Genomic DNA, 21,506 nt, shown 5'->3' with positions numbered 1-21,506 from the left:
GGAGGAGAGCAGATGAATCTGTATTCCCTGAATGTGTCTGGGCAAAAATCAATAAATGCAAGCACAGCTCCTTGCTTCTGATGGCTGTCCCTGTCTTTGCATGGTGGACTAATAGAAAAATAATAATTAAATTCAAATCACCGGATTAATTTGTTTTCCATCAGTCTCAGGAGAGTTTTTTTTCCCATTTCTTTAGTGGCTCATTATACTTTCTAATCAACACAAAAAAAGTCCCTCTTTTAGACAGACATGCTTCCTCCCTTCCCCCTTCTCTTCCCTGTGGTGTGCTTTCTCGCATTGCAGTCATTGTGCTGGCACTTATTATGTTACAAATGACCGAGGTACGGCAGGCATTCTCTGTGTGCATGCAAAGAGGGCCCACCCTTCTATGCTGCTAGTGCCTTCTCCTAATGACGATGCTCAGATTGCCCCCCGACGCCACCCCATGCAGCCCTCTCCCCCATTCCCACCCCCATGTGCTCTCTTTAATGAAGATTCTCCAATGCAATTAAAAATCCCTGCTTCTTGCTGCTACACTATGACAAACAGAACCACTGTCATTCCTCACGGCCTGTCATTCCTGCTACAGGAGGCGGAGGAGATGGAGAAATACACCAGGGTGCCAGTGGCTAGAGAGACAGATAGAGAGCATGTGTGTGTGTGTGTGTGTTTGTGTGTGTGTGTGTGTGTATGTGTGGGTGGGTGTGAGTGTTTGTGTCAGTGTGTGTTTGAAGAAGACACACTGACCCCCCCCCCCCATCTCAACAGGTAATGGAAAGGGGCAGAGAAGAAAATCAATGACCAAAGAACATGGAGAGCGAGCTTACAAAATGGCTTTAGCGCTACGAGCTGAATAAGGGGTTTAGAGTCCATCGTCCAAAACTCCAGCGATCATGAATGTTTAATCAGATCCATACACCACCGCCACCATTTCCTTCTTGTTGCCTTTTCATGAATGAAAATAACTTGAGCAGCATTTTTCAATTTTTGCTATAACATAAAAAGATGTCCGAGTGACACTTTTTGAAGGTTGTGACATAACGGCAGAGGGGGAGGAGAGAGAGACAGAGAGGGAGGGAGAGACTGAATACATTTATAATCATTTATAATGTTTATGAAGCATTAATATAAACGTGCCTGTAAACCAACACTCCATCACGTTGCTAACAATGAGTTCATTGTTTGCGTGTGATTTATGAGATGTCTATAAACTAACAGTGGACAGTTTGTTAATCCAGTGTAATACCTGTTAAAATGGACACAGGCAGGCGCTGATGTGACATGTAGAGACACACCAGTTGGCTCTGGCTCCGTGACCCATCCTCATCCTCATCAGGGTGGGGCATATAAGAACAGTTGCCCACTCCATCTGCAAAAACTCCCCCCACCACCACCACCACCACCACCCTCCACCCCCTTGTTGTTTTCCAGTTGAATGAAATAATCTTCCCCGTCTGGAAACCCAGTCTGGGTCAGAGGGCCTGCGTTCAGCCTGTTGCTTATTGTGTGTTCAGAAGAGGAGGTAAAGCATACAATTAGGCACAGATGGCTGTCTTTGCCAGGCAATGTATTGATCCTACCCAGAGGAAGATCTGTCCCATTCTTTTTCTTTTTGACAAATGTCTTCTAATTTAAAGCCTGTAGGAAACTGATTTGTGTTTGTTTGATCATGTATCATCTTCTGATTGATCAACATTTGGTCTGTTAATAGTGAGACACATGACACTCAGACAGACAAACAGACAGACAGATAGATAGATAGATAGATAGATAGATAGATAGATAGATAGATAGATAGATAGATAGATAGATAGATAGATAGATAGATAGACAGATCTTAATTTTAAAGGAAAATTCAAGATTGTATAAAAATATGTATTATATAAACATTAATTCCATAAAGAATATAAAGAAAACATAAAGAAAACACATAACTTTTTTTTTTTTAATCATACAAACGACACTGCAATTTTAATATCTCTGCAAGCTGCAAAATAATTCGCATATGTCAACATTTTTCAGGTATTCCAGTTAAATCCACCTTTTAAAGCAAAAAAAAAAAAAAAAAAAATCCTGCGAAAAAGATTTAAAAAAAAAAAAGAATGAACCTGTTAAAAGTTAAATGAAAGTTAAAACATGAATGAATGGTATTGTTGTTGTTGTTGTTGTTTTAAATACAGCTCGTGTGTTTAGTGGTGTTTACGCCGTGATCGTCACAGGTCTGCGTGTTTCTAAAAGCGACGTGAATAAAGTTCCCCTCCGCTTCCGTCTCCACTGACGGCGTCGCATTCGCGGTAACACCGGTCAATAAGAGTGTCCTCGCCTCACGACGGACACGGCACAAATAATAAGTTTTCTTTGTGTGGCAGTAGTGAGCTGACGTCAGGTCGGTTCCTTCAAGTGGAGCTGAATAAACCTTGAGAAGAGTCTCCTTCAATCTGCTGTTAGTAACACACACACACACATACACACACACACTCACACTCACACACACACACTCACTCACACACCGAGACTCAATTACTGTCCAATTCCCTTCTTTATCATTCGTCCCCGACCTCTTTCATAACCAAAACCGACCAAGGGGGCAAAAAAAAAAAAAAGAAAAAGAAAAGAAAAAAGAAAGAGAGACGAGAAGAAGAAGAAGACAAGAAGCCGTTAGTTGAGCTTTTAAAAAGAAAAAAGAAAAAAAAAACCCACGTTGGAAATAAGTAAAGTGACGAAACTAAAAAAAAAAAGGTAAGTGTTTTATTTCTCTGACGCTGTTTTCCTCACAGCCCAGACCGGAGCGACGAGCCGGGCTCCGCGAACACTTTCTCGGCTTTTTTTAATATATATATATATATATATATATATTTTACCCCTAGCTCGTTTAAACAGCTTTATAGTTTCACTCTTACGTTTGTTACGGTGTCGGTTGTGTGTCCCGCGGTGGTGTTTGGTTCGAATCTTTAAAGTTTTCGCTTCGATTTCGAGGGGAAGAAGAGTGTTTGTTCGCCTGCGGAGCGGCGCCCGACAGGGGGGACCGTCTTTGTGTCGATCCGTTGACTCGGAGCTGCTCCGGTTGATTACCGGTCTTATCTTGGACATTTTAAACTTTGTAGTAGTTGTTTGTTTTTTTTTGGAGGGGGGGGGGGTGTTGGTTTGTTATTTACTTTTATCGATCGTGTAAATGGAGGGGGGGGGGAGAAAACTGTGGACTTTTGGTGTGTTTTTGTGTTTTTCTGTGTTGGGAACCGTCCGCGTTGACGGAGCGGGGCTGACGAGAGGCGGACGGACCGCCCTCGGTCCTCGCTGCTCGTCCTTTGAAATCCATCTAGTTTAACAGTCAATACGGAAATAAAGCAATCAGAGGCTAACACATAAATACCCCTTCGGTTTGGATTAACTTTGACGTGTAATACTGAATTCACCCCCCCCCTAGTCGGTCAGAGTTTGAGCCTTTCTGTCCGCCTCGCCATCGCCGGGGAGGCTGCCGGGGAGGCTGCCGTCGTGGTCGCTTCCTCCAGCGGGAGAGAAACATGCAGGCAAAGCTGGCAGCAGCTCGGCCGACTTGTTCAAATTCATTCCTTTGTGTATATTACACTATCCTCCATTTTTGCCCCTCTCCTGCCCCTTCCAAAACAACAAGCCTCTCGCCATCTTGGTTGTTTTAAAATCGCCTCCCCCCCCCATCTGAAGGACCTCTACCTTTCCCCCCTTCTCTCTCTCTCTCTCTCTCACACTAACACTACTTTTAAAGAAAATGGATCCTCGTTTTTTTTGGTTTGTTTTTTTTTTCCTCCTCTATTCACAAGTTTGACAGAACTTTTGGACTTGTTAGAAAAGAAACAGACCGAAGGATCGCGTCCTGTCTGTGGATTGTGGAGAGAACGTGTGAAGTGTGTGAATGTGTGAAGGCTTTGACGTGAGGGGTAATCCGGTGGACACGTCCTTAAATAGAGCAAATATAAAGTGGCGTTGGCGTTAAATGTTGGGATGGTGTTTTTATGAGAGAGATTTTTAAAGTATTTTGTTTTATTTTAAAAAGTAATTTGCTTTCTGCAATGGGTTTTTCTAAGTTTACTCAGGACAGCTTCATGTTGCATGTCTGCAATTTAGAATGAATGAATGAATGAATGAATGAAGGAAGGAAACAGTCAAAATGAAATTTAACCTGATGTCACCGCCAAATGACATCGATTAGACCCCCATCTTGAATTAAAAAAATGATTTAAAATCATTATGTGATCACAAATATATATTATATATAATATTTGGTGCATTGATGGTACCTACAGCTGTGCACACAGAGTTGAATAGATGAATGATGGATTGACAAGTGCCAGGTCTATGCATACTCTGGCACGCGTCTCATCATCATTACACGTACACACAGTCTAGTTACCCCTGACTGAGCTGTGATACTGATTTGCAGCTGACAGGAGACTTTGCAGAAGGAAATGGTGGCCTTGTTTCTGTAACACATCACACAAAAGGCAATATTTTAGCCATTTTGTTTCCTGTATTTCTGGGAGTTAAAACTTAGATCTCACTTTCTTCCCCCTTGTCCTGCAAGCACTTTAAAGAAGGAGCAGCAGGAAAGAAAACAAACCGAACAACTGCTTTGAAATGGAAAATGTGATCATTTCACCTCCCACCTCTTTTGTTTGCACATTTATTGCTGCAAAGCTTGAGTGCAGAGGAGCAGATGTTTAGCCAAACATGAAGGCGCGGTGCCTCTGTCCTTATGGGGATGGCTCTCCCTCCTCTCACTGCTGATGCATCGACGTGACAGCTGCTTGATTTCATGGAGCTGCTAAGAAGCCATTAGTGGTATCAGTAAATTGAAACAGAACAATATCTCACAGTTTTCTAACACTATTACAACTGTCTATTGTTACCATCTTTTTGTCTGGATAGGTTTGAATTTACTGTATGTGTGTTCATTTGACTGTCTTCTCTCTCTCTGTGTGTGTAAGTGTGTGTGCACGTGCTGCAGTTGAGCAGACAAACCAACATGAAGTGCTAATATATTTGTGCAGTGTGTTTTCCCATAATTTGAAAGAGAGGGAGCAAGAGCAAAAGTGAAAAAAGGGGAACAAATCTGTCAGAGTTTGTTTGCCATGCTGGTTTGAAATGAAAGCACACTGTGCTACCTCAAGCACACTCATATCAGAGATGTCTCTTCTTGCCGAGCCAAGAAAAAACATCAACTCTGGAGGAGTTTTATTCTCCTTCTCGCTCTCTCTCTCTCTCTCTCTCTCTCTCTCTCTCTCTCTCTCTCTCTCTCTCTCTCTCTCTCTCTCTCTCTCTCTCTCTCTCTCTCTCTCTCTCTCTTGTTCCTTCTTCCTCTCTTTTGCTCAAATTGGTACTGTTGTTTCTGAAAAGATAAAGGAGGACTTCTGCTTGACTTGAACATTCAGGAATTAAGGATAGACATAGTTAAGCCCTATTTGCATGTCTACCAAAGTCACAGCAAACGGTTGCTATTGACTAAGCTGATTAGGTGAAATTAGGTTCACGAGCTCTGTGTCTGGGGGTGCTGAATCTGACAGAACGTGGACAGCTTTTCAGAAGACAATCCCATGTGCACACATGGTTGTATACTCTATAATCCGTTACCATTGAAAAGTGAGCTATCTTTTTTTTTTGGAGGGGGGGGGTGGCAATATTCCTTTGAAAATGAAACAAAGTGGAATGTATTTTGTGTGCAGTATATTGATTGAGTCATCACTACGAGGCGTTACAATATGGTGGCACACATTAAGTGACATCAGAATGATTTCCAGGCACGATTCATACTCAGATTCATGTCTGTGCAACCACAGTGTAGATATCACCCCCCCCCCCCACATATGGCAACCACATGACTCCTGGTGTTCACCGGTTTGGTTCACCTGTGGGTCCAAAAATGCCAAGTAAACGCCCTGCCAGAAATGCAAAAAAGACATCCACTGACAGCAGCTACCTTAACACCACGCTGTTATATCTTGAATTACAAATGACATCAGCAGAGTTTTGACAAATCTAAAATTCAATTTTAATTGGTAAAATGAAAGTAGAAATGACATGCAATCAGGAATCTTGGTGAACTTTTCTCTGATGTTTAACCCTAACACTGAGTTTCTCACTATTTTACGGCTGAACTGATAATGACAGACAAAAATAAAGAGTCAATCTGTGGGTAATATATATCTCAAATATTTCACATTGGTCATTTTTCATTGGTCAACTTTTTTTTGTCAGAGAGATCTTATTTTCCCAAGACTAGAGGATACATTGATCACTTCGAGTGTGTTGTAGTTATCCACATAAAAAATAACAGCTATTTCCCCTCTTCTTGCCCCCAGCCCCCCACCCATCTTTACAGGCCCTCATCCTCCTCTCCACACCACCACCACCACCACCATCGTGGATGACACAAGATAAAAAATAGCTTCAAATGAACAAAGACTAAATGTACAAATTCTGAGAAGCTGGCACCAGAACAAAGAATACAGCCCACACCATAGTAACATAAAACTAAATTTAATTTCCTGTAATGTATTGGTGGCAAAATTACATCTAATAATAGAATCCACTGATAGATCTGAAGTTTGTTGGGGGGGGGGGGGCTCCTACCTTGAGGCTAACAACTTTTTGGCAGCAGTCAGACCTAAACCAGAGGTCTTCTCTGATGTTTAGTTGCACTGATTGTAATCAAAATGTCAAACATCAGGTTCAGAAGGAATTCCAACACTGATTGCATTCAGTACTACATGCACAGCGCTTGACCAAAGTTCACATCGATCATTTTCAGTATTTTTTAAAAACATTTTTAAAGAAATCAACAAGATTCGCAAACAGTCAAATGGAAAGAAAAACCCAGTCATCTGGGATCCCTGTCGAATCTCTGGGCATAAGCGCTGACACAGAGCTGTGATATTTCTAAAGGAAGTCGAGGTCTGGACTCAGTTAACAAAATGATTCCAGATACGTATTGATATGTGTTTATACAACCTCGAAGGTTAATGTCCTCTCAGCTGGAAATTTTGCTTGCTCTCAGATGATTTACCTATCCTCACGTTACCTTGCTATTTAGGGACCATAGCATGTTCATCGCGTGGACTCAATGTCGTCAGGGTACGCAAATAATTGTCCAAAGTGCATGTTTACTAAGAGGAACTTTTATGCCTCATCAAATTCTCCGGCTATCTGTGAGGCTGCCCGTGTTTGTGTAATGAGAAACGCATTTTATAAAAACTAACCTGGTGCAATCGGGCGCCATCCCCCCTTGTTGTAGAAACAAATGAGCAATCTCAATTGTTCATTAAGGCTAAACACCTCAACACCCATTTTGGTGTCTTTACATTTCAGTGTGGATTACATATGGTGGATTAATTACCACACAATAAGCAGTGTTAAGTGCAAGTGGGTCACCCTGTGTTAACTTTCAGCAGGCAGAAGACAGAGCAACCAAATTTGGGAGGAAAAGGCGATAAGCTGCTTCTTTGCTGTTCATCCCCTGGGCATTTATTTATCATTCAATGTGAGAATTTCCTTGATGAAAGTCAAGGTTGTTTTTGCATGTTCTGTCTCGTTGGGATGCTTGTTTTTTCCACCAGCAAGGTGAAAAGGTTGATATTCCCCTCTAAAGAGAAGTCTTGCTTGGAAAGTCCAGGCTAGTTTCTTTTAATGAAGTCTCTAAAGGTCTTGATGATTTTTTTTCCACTTCTGGCCTGGTTTATGTTTTGTACATTGGTGAAGAGGTGAAAATACAGTTGTGCTTCTTGTTTGGTGGATCTGTACAATGACATGCATAAAATTACTCCTAACTGTAACTTCACCGTTTGCTTCCATCAAATATTCCCTCTCCAAATACAGCAATTAAGGTTATGGCTTTATGTGAGGTGAAAGCATCCATTTAAGCCAGTCTTTATGAAACCGTGGAATGACAAGAAACAGCATAAAACATGGTAACTCAAAGAATGCATTCCTTTTCTTGAGAAGACATCTTTTTATTTGACCTCATGAAACAAATATGTTCCGGGATCTGGTGGAACAGGAGTGGTTTGGAATCGCATAAACATGATATCAGGGGATGTTGTTTTCCTGAAACAACCAAGAGAGATGTTTTCTCTCATTTTTATCCCTTACCTGTCCGCCTTGTCTCGGTGTCCCTCATCTTTGTTCCAGCGGGAACTTGGTTATGGAAATGGCGATGAGCTCTGAAAAGCCTGCTATTGAGTTTTATGTTCACCACGCCTCAGCGTCCTCAGTCTATAGCAGGGGGCCTGTATTTGCACTTTTCTCTTGAATTTTACCATCCTACCTGCGCTCTGATGGGAAAAGGAACAGAAATGGGTTGTCATTTTGGAAGTGGGAATGGGAATGCCACTGGTTTCTCTTTTGGCCTGTCTTCTGGGTCAGTGGGGTTCTTGATGATGCTATAGAATAGCTTGTAGCAAGCATGGGAGCTGCGTGAGCCTTAGTGGGCGTCAAGATGAACGAATAGACACACATACACGCTGTCAGAGGACAGGCATTTATGCATAGCACACATACGCACACAGACACACTCTTACACACGCACAGTTGCAGCACCCATTTATTGATCTTTTTCAGCATTTAAAATCTGGTCACTGCTGCCACAAAGGCTTTTTATTTTAGCTGTGCTGGCAAAGCCTGTTCCAAGCTAAGCCAGAATTTTAAATATTTTACTCCTACAGAATACCATCAGCAATGACAAGGATAGGGAAAACAAATAAGAAAGCAGTTTGGAGCTGTGTAGTGTGTATTTGTTCAGAGCCATTCTTTATGTACACCACACTGGTACAATCAGCTCTCAATGTGTCGGCTGTGTAAGAACTAAAGTTGGACTAAAAATCTACATAAACTGCACAGAACACGCTCTTTTATTTCTGTGGAGAAAAGGAAATGCTACAGAATTGGCAATACCACTGAATTTAACTTAATGCAGTGCTGACCTACATGGCCTTACCTTGTTAGAAGTGCTTGCTGAAATGCTGTCATTGGATTAGTCATTACTGGACCAAGGACAAGCTGCTGTTTTTAGCATTTTAAGGTTAAAAATGGGTACTCATGTGCGTCGAGGTGACTAAATAATTTCTAATCCACACAAGTCTTTAAGCACGCAGTCTGACAGACATTCTCTTACTCCAAGAATTGGTTGTTTATGTTTCTCAATTCATAAAGCAAAAGATATTACAAAATGAAGCTCTTTTCCTCCTGTGGAGATTTTTGTGGTGCTCAGTTAGTCTCAAGTGGTGGGAAGGAAATCACCTGACTTGTGTTCACACTAGATCAAAATAATTTCTCTTGAAAAGGTCAAAGCACATTTAAGTGATTTCAAAATATTTCCAAATTGTAGAGAATATGTATTGCTAAATACACCACCAGACAGTTTAAGCATCCTTGTCTATTTGAACCTGCTGCTGTTGTTGGTTTTTTTTTTTGTCCATGTAAGCTTAGTCCAGCTCAGTTTGTGGTATTGTCCCCCTTTCCCCCTCTGCATCTATCTCTTTCTCTTTCTCTCACTCTATCTCTTTCCCGCTTATGCTTTCTGTGTCTGAACGATGACACTGAGAGACAGCTGTAACGTGAGACGCCTCTCGATCTTGGCAGGGGCTTCGAAAGCCAACGCAGGAGGGAGGGATACGGCCTTTATCTGAGACTGGGGGCGCTGACCTCCCTTATTCCCCTTCTCTTTTTCTCTTTCTTTCCCTCCCTGTCTCTGTATCCATGAGCATATCCCATCCTCCCCCCACCAAACAGGAGCCAAGACTGTGCTCTAAAAAGTCTCCCAATGGTGTCAACCCGATGAATGAAAAATTGTGCATTGTTGCTGTTTACACCGTCAGCATGTTAGCATAATAAAGTTTACCTTTTGACTGAGTAAGATGCAACATATGTAAGCGTATTGCAGGGTATAACAAATGACATCTGAGTGACGCGTGTTTGAGATCCACACACATTCTGTGTGTGTGTGTGTGTGTGTTCGTGCGTGCGTGTGTGTGTGCTTGTATATAGATGGAAACATCCACACACACGCTGGACTTTAGACCATGAGTGCTAAATCCTCTGTGAGAGCTCCAGTGTGTAATCCAAACATTCAGAGCTAATTTAAGCATGCAGGCAGGAGCAGCATCCTTTAGGAAACAACAGCTCTCTGTCACTCTTGCTTTCTCCGTCCTCCACTGTGTGGTTTCATGTGAGTTTTTTTTTTTTAACGTGTGCTGTGTATGTGCTTGCACGTTTATGTCTCGTTGTCGCTGGAGGGAAATGAAAGCACTCAATCACTCACCTGTCAGAGTACTTCAAATTCTGTCCATAATATACACACAAGCAAATGCACACACATGCACGCACGCACGCACACACACACACACACACACACACACACACACACACACACACACACACACACACACACACACACACACACACCCCTGAGGGTTTGACAGGACTGGCCCTTTATTGACTCCCTTGATCAAGGAGACAGCAGATCCATTTAATAGACATTGCACGCACACACACACACACATACACACACACACACACACACACACACACACACACACACACACACACACACACACACACACACACACACACACACACACACACACACACACACACACACACACACACACACACACACACACACACACACAGTCATTGCAATCAAAGTGGATTCACATCTGCTCACCACACATCTCCACTGTCCATTTATACAACAGAGCTGGTAGTCATTTAAAACTGTGACTATACTGCATGTTGAATTAAATATTATAAGACAATACCAACAGCTTTTGTAGTGTTTTTCATTATAGGTACACCAACAGTTTCCATGTTGTGCTCGCAGCAAAACAGATCTGATTGGCCTTTTCTCTAGACTTTAATGTGTGTCATGATACAAGCCTGGCCTCTAGTTCTGCTGGTCTTGGTCCCCATGCTCCCCAGTTGGCCATGTTTTGTGCTGAGTGTTTTGGAAGGCCAGTTAGTCAAGAGGGTGCTGGGAGGAGATGTGACAGCTGTGTTGGTCACGGCTACTCTGACCTTCACACGTCATCTTGATGGATCATCAAGGCTGTAATGATACACTGAGCCTGTTGTGTAGGCCTGTGCTTGCCTGATTATCCACTGGTGATGATCTGGTCACATACTGTACTGATATCATTGTTCAAAATGCAACTGTGGACAGTCACCAGTCAGGCCAGAGTGAGTGCATATCTGAGTGAACTTTATCTTGCAAAGAAAAGCAAGAAAAGGAAGTGGATTGGCTAATGCAGCAATGGGCTTTCTGCCATCAAGAAAAAAAAAAGTTATCATGGCAACATAAGAACACGCATACGTGCATAGACAAAAAGACAGAGGCACACAATCCAGCCTGGTATTTCATATGTTCTCCCTCTCACAAATGGATCACTCTAGTTTTAAAGCCTTTACTTTATGTGTGGTGTAACCCGTTCCCTTGAGATGGCACTTGCTCCATCAAGTCAAGGAAGAAACCATTTAGTGGAATGACAAACACACACGAATATTCACATATATGGCAGCAGGAGGCTAGGAGGATTTGAATTGCACTTAGACAATCGCTTCTCTTCCAGTTCTTTTTTCCTCCAGCTGCTCTTTTCTTTTGCCCAGAATATACACTTACACATATAGAAAGGTACTGCCGCACAGATTCCATTTTGTCAGCTTTCAGCTCCAGATCATGTAACAATAAAAGATGCTGCCCTGCAGTTAAATACTGCCAGTAAATCACAGGGCAAAGAAAGCTGGGAGAAGCACTTATTTTTAAGGAGCATGAGAGACCATACGAGGGGGAAGGGGTTGAGACAGAGAGAGAGAGACAGAGAGAGGGGGGGGAAGAGAGAGCTTCTTTGTGCACTGTGTACTGGCATTGTGTGTGATGAAGAGATGAATCACTGCTATTTAGGGATTGGTTTCCTGCAACTGATTGTGTGACGACTCAGTGGCGGACAGACTGTCAAGACTTGCCTGTTTTGTTCTGGGGGCTTCAGGAAAATGTCTGCGGCCAATTCTCACTAGCTCACTCCCACAGGCCCTGGTGTGCCAGAGATCAACAGAGACAACAGAGACAAACACCTCAACGTCGCTCCTCTGATACAACATCAAATATTAAAAAGCAAGGGATTTTAGGCCAATCTCAATATGTTTATTTTCAGAGTACACTTGTTTTCCATGCTCAATGATCTTTTTTCTAAAGAAGGCTCACATGGGACATGGTGTTGCCTTCTCTTTCTTTCTTTCTTTCTTGGTGCATGCTGGGAAAGGGCGTGAGAGGAGAGGGTGGCATCTCTGAGTTTTTCATTCTGTTTTTTGCTTATTTTTCATATTTATTCACATTTTTGTTCATATAGTTTAATCACAGTTACTTTTGGGAGTTTGTGGGTGTTTTGGGGGGATTAGGGGGTAATCTAGCAGCCCACAGGGGTTGGTGAGCTCCAGGTTGGAGAGGCTGACATGTCGGCATGCCATTAAACTGGCACCGGCCGTCAGCTGCTTGGTGGATGAGGTTAGTTTAGCCGTGGGAGAGAACGTTGGGTACGGCAGCATAAAGTCAGCCTCCCGAATGAAAAGTGTGGTGGTGATAATCCTTGGCAGTGTTGAAAAGGTGAACCAGGTAGTTGAGAGCAGTGTGGTAATTCAGAACACCTCTACCCCCGTCCTCACCCTGGCGAACCCTACGAAGAAGGTGATTATATCAAACGCACCACCGGTCATCTGCAACGGCGTCCTGGAGAAGGAGTTGTCCGACACGGTCAACTCCTGTCTCCTATTAAAATGAACCCGCTCGGCTGTAAGAGTCCCCACCTGAAGCATATCGTCTCATTCAGGAGACAAGTTCTGATAGTCCCTAAAAAGATCGATGAAGAACTGAACATCGAGCTTGTGTTCAGGGTGGAGAACTTTGACTACTATGTCACGACTGAGAACATGAAGTGCTTCAAGTGCAGAAGGGAGGGACATCTCATCCGTTCCTGTCCGGAGAAGGACGATGAGAACCAGCCATTGGCTGCTGGGCGGCCGGCGTTTGTGGCCGCTGCGGAACCAGCGGCAACCGCGGTTGTTGCGCGGCCGACACCCGCGACTGCTGCGGAGACAGGGACTGCAGCGTCTGCTGCATAACAGAGGAGAAGCCCTGTCGCTTGTTACGTGGCTGCAGCGGCTTCCTGTGCTGCAGGCCCAACCCCGTCTCCCGCTGAATCGCCGACCCGGAGCCACAGAGTAACACACAGGACACGGGTAACAAAATAATGGCAACACAAGTAACTGACACACAAAGCACACATAATGTCAATTATAGTTCACAGGGTGATTTGGGGAGGTTGATGGGGCCAGAGAGACTCCTGCCAGAGTGGCAGAGTCTCTAATGGAGGAGAAGGAAGACATGTTAATAGATGAGGAATTTTTAAAACTAGCTTCAAAAAGAAAAAAACTCTGACACAAGAAATAGTAAAGGTAAAAAAGTTGCAAAGCAAAAAAATACAAAGACACCAATTTATACCAGTAGCTCTGACAGTGAAAATGAAAGAAGTCTGAAAGATGCCGTAAACGAAAAATATGATTCACAAAAAATGAAAAATAAAATAAAATTGTGCATGATACAAAAGGTCTAAGGGTTAAAAGTGTAAAATTTCCTTCCTGACCTCAACATGTTTTTAGATAGCATCCATTTTTATTTAAAAAACCCAGAACGAAGCGAGCAACCAGTTTTTACTGACCAAGAAGTTTTTAGACTGAGGAAACTAATGAGAAAAGTAAAAAACCTTATGTATGGCATTTTAAACCTGTGTTTTAAGTGCTTGTTTGTTTTAAGCTCCATTTTTTACATGTGTAGTTTTAAACTAGGCACACTGAACATTAATGGAACGAGGGACATGGAGAAAAGATCCTCTGTTTTTAGTTTGATGAATGTGGAAAATGGTTAATTGGAAGAGAGAATGGAACAGAGAAATGTATTTTAGCCACAAAGCCAGCACCAAGGGTGGACTGGGAATTCTATTTTCTTGTGCTTTTAAACCTGCTTTGTTTTAGTGGCCACATTTAAAAAGTACAAGCAACGATTGAAAGGAAGATGTTGGTTTTTATCTGTGTGTATGCTCCAACTGTAGGCAGATAGAGTGGCTTTTTTAAATATTTTAACTAATGTTCAGAAATTTAGCAGAGGGGAACACCTGCTTTTAGGAGGGGATTTTAATTGTATGGAAAACACAATTCTAGAAAGGAATCACCAGGAGCCTCATGGTGCATCAAACAAAAAACTGAAAGATTTTATAAATTCAAATGACTTGATTGACATGTGGTAGAATTTTAGAGGCACACGTCGATAGTACACATGGGTAGGCTGTAGAGGGAAAACATTATCCATGTAACGATTAGATAGATTTTATTGTTTTATCCACCAGTTTAGTGTTTTTAAGGACTCTTCCATATTTCCAGACAGTTTTACAGATCACGCTCTTGTACAGTCTTGTATTTTTATTCATAACATGAAAGCTGGAAGTGTTTTCTAGCATTTTAACACTATGCTTTTATCTGATAGATGTTTTAAAAAAACTTTTATCGCTTTTTGGAAGTATTAAAAAAACAAAAACATGTTTTTAGCTCTCTGCAGCAGTGGTGGGATGTAGGCAAAAGCCTGATCAAGAATCTGTGTCTACAGTACACTCAGAATGTCTCCGGTGACTTGGTCAGAGCCATCAGAGATCTGTGAAGAATTGTTTCATTCTGAGTACACTGAGAAACCTGAAACATTGAAAACATTTCTCTACAGTCTGCCAGAGTTTCAGCAGACAGTAATGACTGTCTAGATGCTGACATCACCCTGCAGGAGCTGTCTGCACCCCTGCAGGGGATGAAACCTGGCAAGTCTCCTGGCCTTGATGGCCTGCCTATTGAATTCTATAAAGAATTCTGGGCAGTGATTGGCGAGAACCTGCTCTCCGTGCTCAGGGAAAGCCTGGTGACAAATCGGCTGCCCCTGAGCTGTATGAGGGCGGTCCTCACGCTCCTGCCGAAAAAAGGAGACTTGCAGGACATCAAGAACTGGCGGTCGGTGTCCCTCCTCTTAACAGACTACAAGCACCTCTCCAAGGTCTTGGCCAACAGGCTAAAAAAAGTGATGGAGCAGGCTGTTCATGTGTACCAGACTTACTGTGTACCGAGAAGGCTAATCACGGATAACATATATTTAATCCGGAATGTTTTGGAACTCTCAAGTTCATTGAGCACAGAACTTGTTCTTATTTCGATAGACCAAGAAAAGGCTTTTGATAGAGTTGAACACTTGTACTTGTGGCACACCTTGACAAGTTTGGCTTTCAGCTCTTAACTTTATTGCCAAGATTCAGACCCTGTATGGAGGCAATGAAAATGTACTTAAGGTTAATGGTGGCTTTAGCGCTTCTTTTAAAGTCCAGAGAGGTGTGAGACAGGACTGCCCCCTCTCAGGGATGCTGGTACTCTCTGGCCCTGGAGCCTTTTTTAAAACGAACTGAGAGTGGGCCTCTCTGGTTTTAATATCCCCAGTTCTATTTAGGGTTTTAAAATTTCTGCAAATGTTGACAATATTGTTGTTGCAATTAAGAAACAGAATGATGTAGATATTTTACAACAAACTGTGAAACTTTTTAGTGAGATCTCCTCCGCAAAAGTCAACTTGGGGAAGAGCGAGGCTCTAATGGTGGGAGGTGGGCTGGAGGAGATCAGGCTCCCAGATAGGCTCCAATGAAAAAAAAAAGGGTTTTAATACCTTGGAGTTTATCTGGGATACCAAAATATTGTAGAAAAGAACTGGGAAAAGGTGTTAAAAAAAGGAAAAGGGAGGCTGAAAAACTGGAAGTAGATTTTAATGAAATTGTCTTTTGAGGACGTGTTTTAATCATTAACAACTTGGTCACATCAATGTTGTGGCACCGGCTGTCCTGCATTGACCCACCACCAACGTTGCTCGCAAAAATCCAGGCAGCAATGGTGGACTTTTTTGGGGACTGCCGTCACTGGGTCCCACACAGCGTCCTCTTTCTGCCCAGAGAGGAAGGAGGGCAGGGGCTCAGTCATCTGGCCAGCAGGGGCGCTGCTTTTCGACTACAGTTCCTGACTGGCCCTGAAGACCTGGTGTGGTGGCCCACAACACAGGCAGTCTTAGCTCAGTGTTGGGGTCTGGGACTCGACCATGCTTTGTTTTTAATGGACCTGAGCAGCGACAAACTAAAAGACCTTTCTGTTTTTATCAGTGTTTTTAAAATCTGAGGCTTTTTACTGAAGAAGAGACCAAATGATTTTAATTCACTTTATTGGATTTTAAAAGAACATGTCATCAAAAAAGGAGTTTTTAATGTGAAAGACATTGCAGGAGCAGCAGTAGAAAACAAGTTCATCACTGTTAAAATCTCCACCCTTGGACATGTGGTGTAGTTCTATGGACCTGTTTTTAAAGATGCTGCTCTGTCCTCCGCTGTGGGTGTAACGTCAGTGAGGCTCGTTGAAAGACTGCTGAGAAGCTGGAAGAGCCGACTCGCCCCATAGCAATTGAATTTGATCAGTTCTTATTGTGCAGGTCTTTTAAATCCCGATGATGCTTATCCCTTCCCAGTAGACAGCTTGTCTCCTTGTTTTAATGACTCTGTGTCAGACCCGATCAGACTCAGTGACAGTAATGGAAAAAAAGCGTACAAACTGATGGCAAAAATTTTAAACAAAGACAAACTTAAAGATCGCGCTAAGACACCATGGAGGGTTCAGCCCGGTCTTGCACCGGAGAACCCTTCATGGGAGTTTTTCTAGAAGTCACCGCTAACCAAAAAAGTTGGAGATCTCCGATGGAGGGTTTTACATGGTGCTGTGGCCATCCACAGTTTTATTTAGATTTTAAACCCAAATGTGTCGGAAAACTGTCCGTTCTGTTCTCGCAGAGAAACTGTTTTTCTCTGTTTCCTGGACTGTCAGAGGCTCCAAAACCTTTTTCTGTTTTTAGAGGTAGTGTTTCTCTCATTTTGTGTTGTTTTTAATAAACAGGTATACACAATCGGTTTCAAACGAGGGAAAACCCAAAAAAAGGAATTAATTTTAAACTTCCTTCTGGGTTAAACAAAAATCTCTATTTATTTAAGCTGAAAAAAAAAGGTGAAAGGCTCTTCAGACTGTAGAGCAGAAGTCATTTTAAAGAGAATGGTCCAAACGAGAATTATGATTGATTTGAATTATTAAAAAGCAATGAACGATTTGGAAACTTTTAGGAACTTGTGGTGTGTCAAGAATGTATTGTGAATGAATGTATCTGTGCTGAGTGTTCAGTCATTATTTAATTTAATTTATGTATGTTTGTTTACTTTATTCATTTTCTTCTATTTTTAAATTTTTGTATGTGAATTCCTTTTTGTGTGAATCTCTCTTGGTTTTTGTATGAGTGTGATTAATCTGTGAATTTGTTTTTCTGTGAATAAATGTGATATACATTTTTTTTCCTTCGTTCTTTCTTTTCCATTTCTCTCTCTCTCTCTTTCCTGTTAACCCTGTGCAGATGCTGTAGAGCCGCTGCTTGAATCCTAAAGTAAAGTCAACATCTGTGTGGTTGAGGGGGTGGGGAAGGGTAGATTAGGGAAGCTAAACAAGACGATTCACAGAGACATCACAGCAGAAGGGTTGCACACTGTCTTGCACAATGTGCTAACATGCCAGCAGAGTAAAGGCAGGTAATTCTAACTTAAACAGTTCCTGTAGTTCAGCTTTTTTCCAGTTTGACTAGATAGCAATGACTATGTAAAGTGTAATGAAAGTAATGATGATTGTTTTGTGGTATTGTTAGCAGTTCATTACCATAATGTAGGGTTATAATTTGTTGTATCATTTTGCTGTGGTGAAATACACATTTGCACAAGTACTACAATTTTGTACAATTTTGAGATACATTTACACTTAGCAACTTTAGTTACTAATTTGCTTTGCAAATTTACCTGAAAAAATACATCATTTAATCATAAATGAACTACTATTTAGACTATGTAAAGCTAGAGATGACTATTATTTTAATGATACTGATACAGATACCAGTATTGATTGCTAACATTTTAATATTCTAATCAATACTTTCATCTATTATTTGGGGCAAAACATAAAGACATGGCAAACAGAGATGTGATTGGTGATTATTGGTAATGACAGTTCAGGGCTCTGACCACCTTTGTACAGTAGATAACATCAGTAACCATCAGCAACACTGGAATTAACCAGTTTGGCCAACTTGGCCACGTTTGGTTTAGCATGAGCGAAACATAAATTAACAAGCAGCAGCAGGAAAGAACACAGAGACACCAATAGCATTCCCTGTCCAGCCTACCTTGTGGCAGTGTTCTGGTTTGACAAGACAGATATTAAAAATTGTAAGCAGCAAAAAATAGATGACCAACCAACTTAGTCTACCATCACTGAACAAATTCCATTCACTGTCGCCACACAGCAAGGTGGTTCCGGGTTCCAGTTGCACTCTGTGCAGAGTTTGCATGTTCTCCTCGTGGCTGCGTGGGTTCTCTCTGGGTTCTTCAGCTTCCTCCCACCTCCAAAAATATGCGCTGCTCCCAAATTTACCGTAGGTTTGAGTGTGTGTGTGTTTGTCTGTGTATAAGTGTGGCTCTGCAGTGCACTGGCATCGTGCTCGGAGTGTCACCTGCCTCACGCCACAGTCGGCTGGGATAGGCTGCAGCACCCTGCGACCCCCGACAGCGGATGAAGCGGGTTAGGAAGATAAATGCATGAACGAATGAATGAAAGAAAGAAGATCTTTTTTTGAGACAGCTGTCCACAACAGATACAAACCAGCCAGGCTACCAGCAAAGAAAAAACAAAAAAAAACACCACACACACGCACACACAAAAGGCAAACTTGGACCTAATGGCAGCAGTACAAAATCCAAAAGACATGGGTAGAACTTACTCATGTTAAGTAAAAATTTTATTTACAATGATTGATACACCATTGATATCAGTAGCAATCAACACCTCCTATGCTGTTAACTAGAATGAGCTAGCATGACAAAAGGATTCTGAAAAATGCAAAACATAGTCTCATTATTGCCACCAACGAAATCCCAAAAAATATGCCACGAACATTGCTGACATGCTCGTTTGTAGCGACAAACAACATTTCTCTTTTTAATCGCTGGCTCTTCCACTCACACAATGTTGGATCAGGGACAAGAGTCGGAGGTGGGATTGAACCACCAACCTGCCAATTAGTGGACAATCTGCTGTTTGTCGTTAGAAAACGGTTGTTGGTTTGTGTTGTATTACCATATGTTGACATGATTTATCATGGCATTGCAGTTCCAGAAGGTTTCTTCAGGAAAATGTATTTTTCTGTTGTTTTATCCATCCGCCACAGATGTGAAGCGAGAAAAATCTCATAGTAAAATGAGGTTAATAGAATAACAGTCTGATTTTCAGTCAGGCAAATGATGGCAGACTGAAGTGGATTTCTTTTCCTATTTAATTTACCTGTCTCATGGCTGGCAAATCATTTTCTGTGTTGTGCTGAAGCCCTATGAGCAGAGATCCTTTAATCATCCTCTAATAAGCTTTTATGATAAAGCAGAAGATGAATTCAGACTACCTTGCTCTCAGTTTTCATTACCACTGCAATGAGTTATCAAAGTATTTGTGTGTGGTGTGTGTGTGTGTGTGTGTGTGTGTCTGTGTGTGTCTGTGTGTGTGGGCGTGCATGTTGAATGCTGCGGTTATTCTTAACGGGTGATATGTGTTAAGTAATGACAGCTCTGCATTCCATTATGTGTCACAGATTTTGTTATGACTGAAGGGCATCTAGAAATATTCAATCACCTTGACTGAACTGCCTGACACCTATCACAGTATTTTATTATTTTAACAAATTCTGTTTACAGAAATTGCTGCAGAACAGTAGCAAATGCTCTTTATGATAATAAAAAAAGAAATATGTAGATGCAACAGAGTCATAGTGGTTGATTATATCATGTGCAGTTTCCACCAGACGACCATTGTTGTTCTTGTTTACCAGATGGATGTGTTCACTGTCAACAAAACCTTGTTAGATTGCTAGTCTCTCCCTCACACACACACACACACACACACACACACACACACACACACACACACACACACACACACACACACACACACACACACACACACACACACACACTTGAACTTTTTGGATGCAATCTAATCTCGAAGACATTTTGTGTCTCATCCAAGAGACTTCTTCGAACTGAAGAAGTCTCTTGGATGAGAGACGAAACGTCTTCAAGAACTTTCTCAACGTCCAGTGGATTGACTTAAACAACCTTTTGGATAACCATGAACTGGATGACTGAGAACCTACACACACAATCTAATCTCATTGTTAGTTCACTGACATTGTTAAAACTCTACCTGAATACTTAACATAGATTTACAAAGTGTAAATAAAAGTTGTTATTGCTGTGTTTGCTCTCTGTGATATGATATATACTCTTGCAGGGAGGTGTCTGTTTTGGTGAGCTCCTTAGATTAAACTCTGGCTGTAAGAGTACAGGAGGGCCTCAGAGACAATGCATGAGAGATGGGCGTGAGAACGCTAGTAAGGCTTGGTTCTCTGCAAGAACTGTCTTGTGTTTGGGGAAAATATCCACACAGTCAAAGCTCCAGTGTCTAGATCCATTTCTAACAAACAGGTTTTACAAGAAACAGCTCAGGGAGAGAGAGTTTTTTTCTGTATGTGAATATCTTATTATGTGTGTGTGTGTGTGTGTGTGTGTGTGTGTGTGTGTGTGTGTGTGTGTGTGTGTGTGTGTGTGTGTAAGTTGTGTGAGTGTTGAGATACAGCTGTGTTTCAGACGTCACTGTATTTTCTTTTTGATGTGTCTGAAATCCCCAAATACCCCCAAATGCTAAGATGTGTTACAGTAACTTAGGTAGTTTTTAGGTGCTTCTCACACTACAGGATCTCAGACGAAAGAACTGATCACAATTGTACTCATAATGTCATCGTTTTATTATCATGAAACATGTTATTCTTCTGACTCACACTGTATTTTTAACCCAAACCGGACTGATCTTTTGTTTCTGCTTTTTCTCCAGGTGTTGTGGCAGTAATGTCAAAGAGCTGAAGACATCTCTAACAGTGAGTGCCCTTGTATATCTTGTCTTACAATATTGCTAAGACACATCTTTTTTTATAATACACATTGTCACATACTTTTCCTTTAACAGTTTTTATATGGCATGCCAGAAAAAAAAAATACTTGCAGACTCCTCCAGTTTTAGGCCTAATTTGATTTTCATTCATTCAGTGAAAGAGGATGTTTTATTTCTTTTTTTTTTTTTGCTTCCCCAATTAAATTTAACAAGAGTCCCTTGAAAAACAGTTGTTATGATTACATTACAAATTCGGGGTTCATTCAGTGAATCAAGCAATTAATTATATTTCTCCCATTTTAATCAGAATATTTGTCTGAGACGTATGCGCCTAATAAACATCATTT

General features: G+C 41.6%; 1 protein-coding gene across 11 annotated transcripts in view; it reads left to right on the top strand.

Annotated features, from left to right (window-relative positions):
* The first annotated feature begins 1,964 nt into the window (after positions 1-1,964).
* Positions 1,965-21,506, top strand: part of baz2ba (bromodomain adjacent to zinc finger domain, 2Ba) — a 75,161-nt gene continuing 55,619 nt past the window's right edge. For 6 of the 11 annotated variants that reach the window (XM_068322542.1, XM_068322863.1, XM_068322460.1 and 3 more), the window contains exons 1-2: positions 1,966-2,739; positions 21,103-21,145. The gene's annotated coding sequence lies outside the window, so the exon portion shown is untranslated. Of the gene's footprint in view, positions 2,740-21,101; positions 21,146-21,506 lie in introns of all 11 variants that reach the window. The other 5 variants (XM_068322949.1, XM_068322381.1, XM_068323029.1 and 2 more) reach the window with 3 other exon arrangements.

This window comes from Antennarius striatus, chromosome 1 (genome assembly GCF_040054535.1).
Source record: "Antennarius striatus isolate MH-2024 chromosome 1, ASM4005453v1, whole genome shotgun sequence".
NCBI classification, from domain to species: domain Eukaryota; kingdom Metazoa; phylum Chordata; class Actinopteri; order Lophiiformes; family Antennariidae; genus Antennarius; species Antennarius striatus.
The sequence above is the reverse complement of the archived record's forward strand: the minus strand, read 5'-3'. Positions and strand labels throughout refer to the sequence as shown.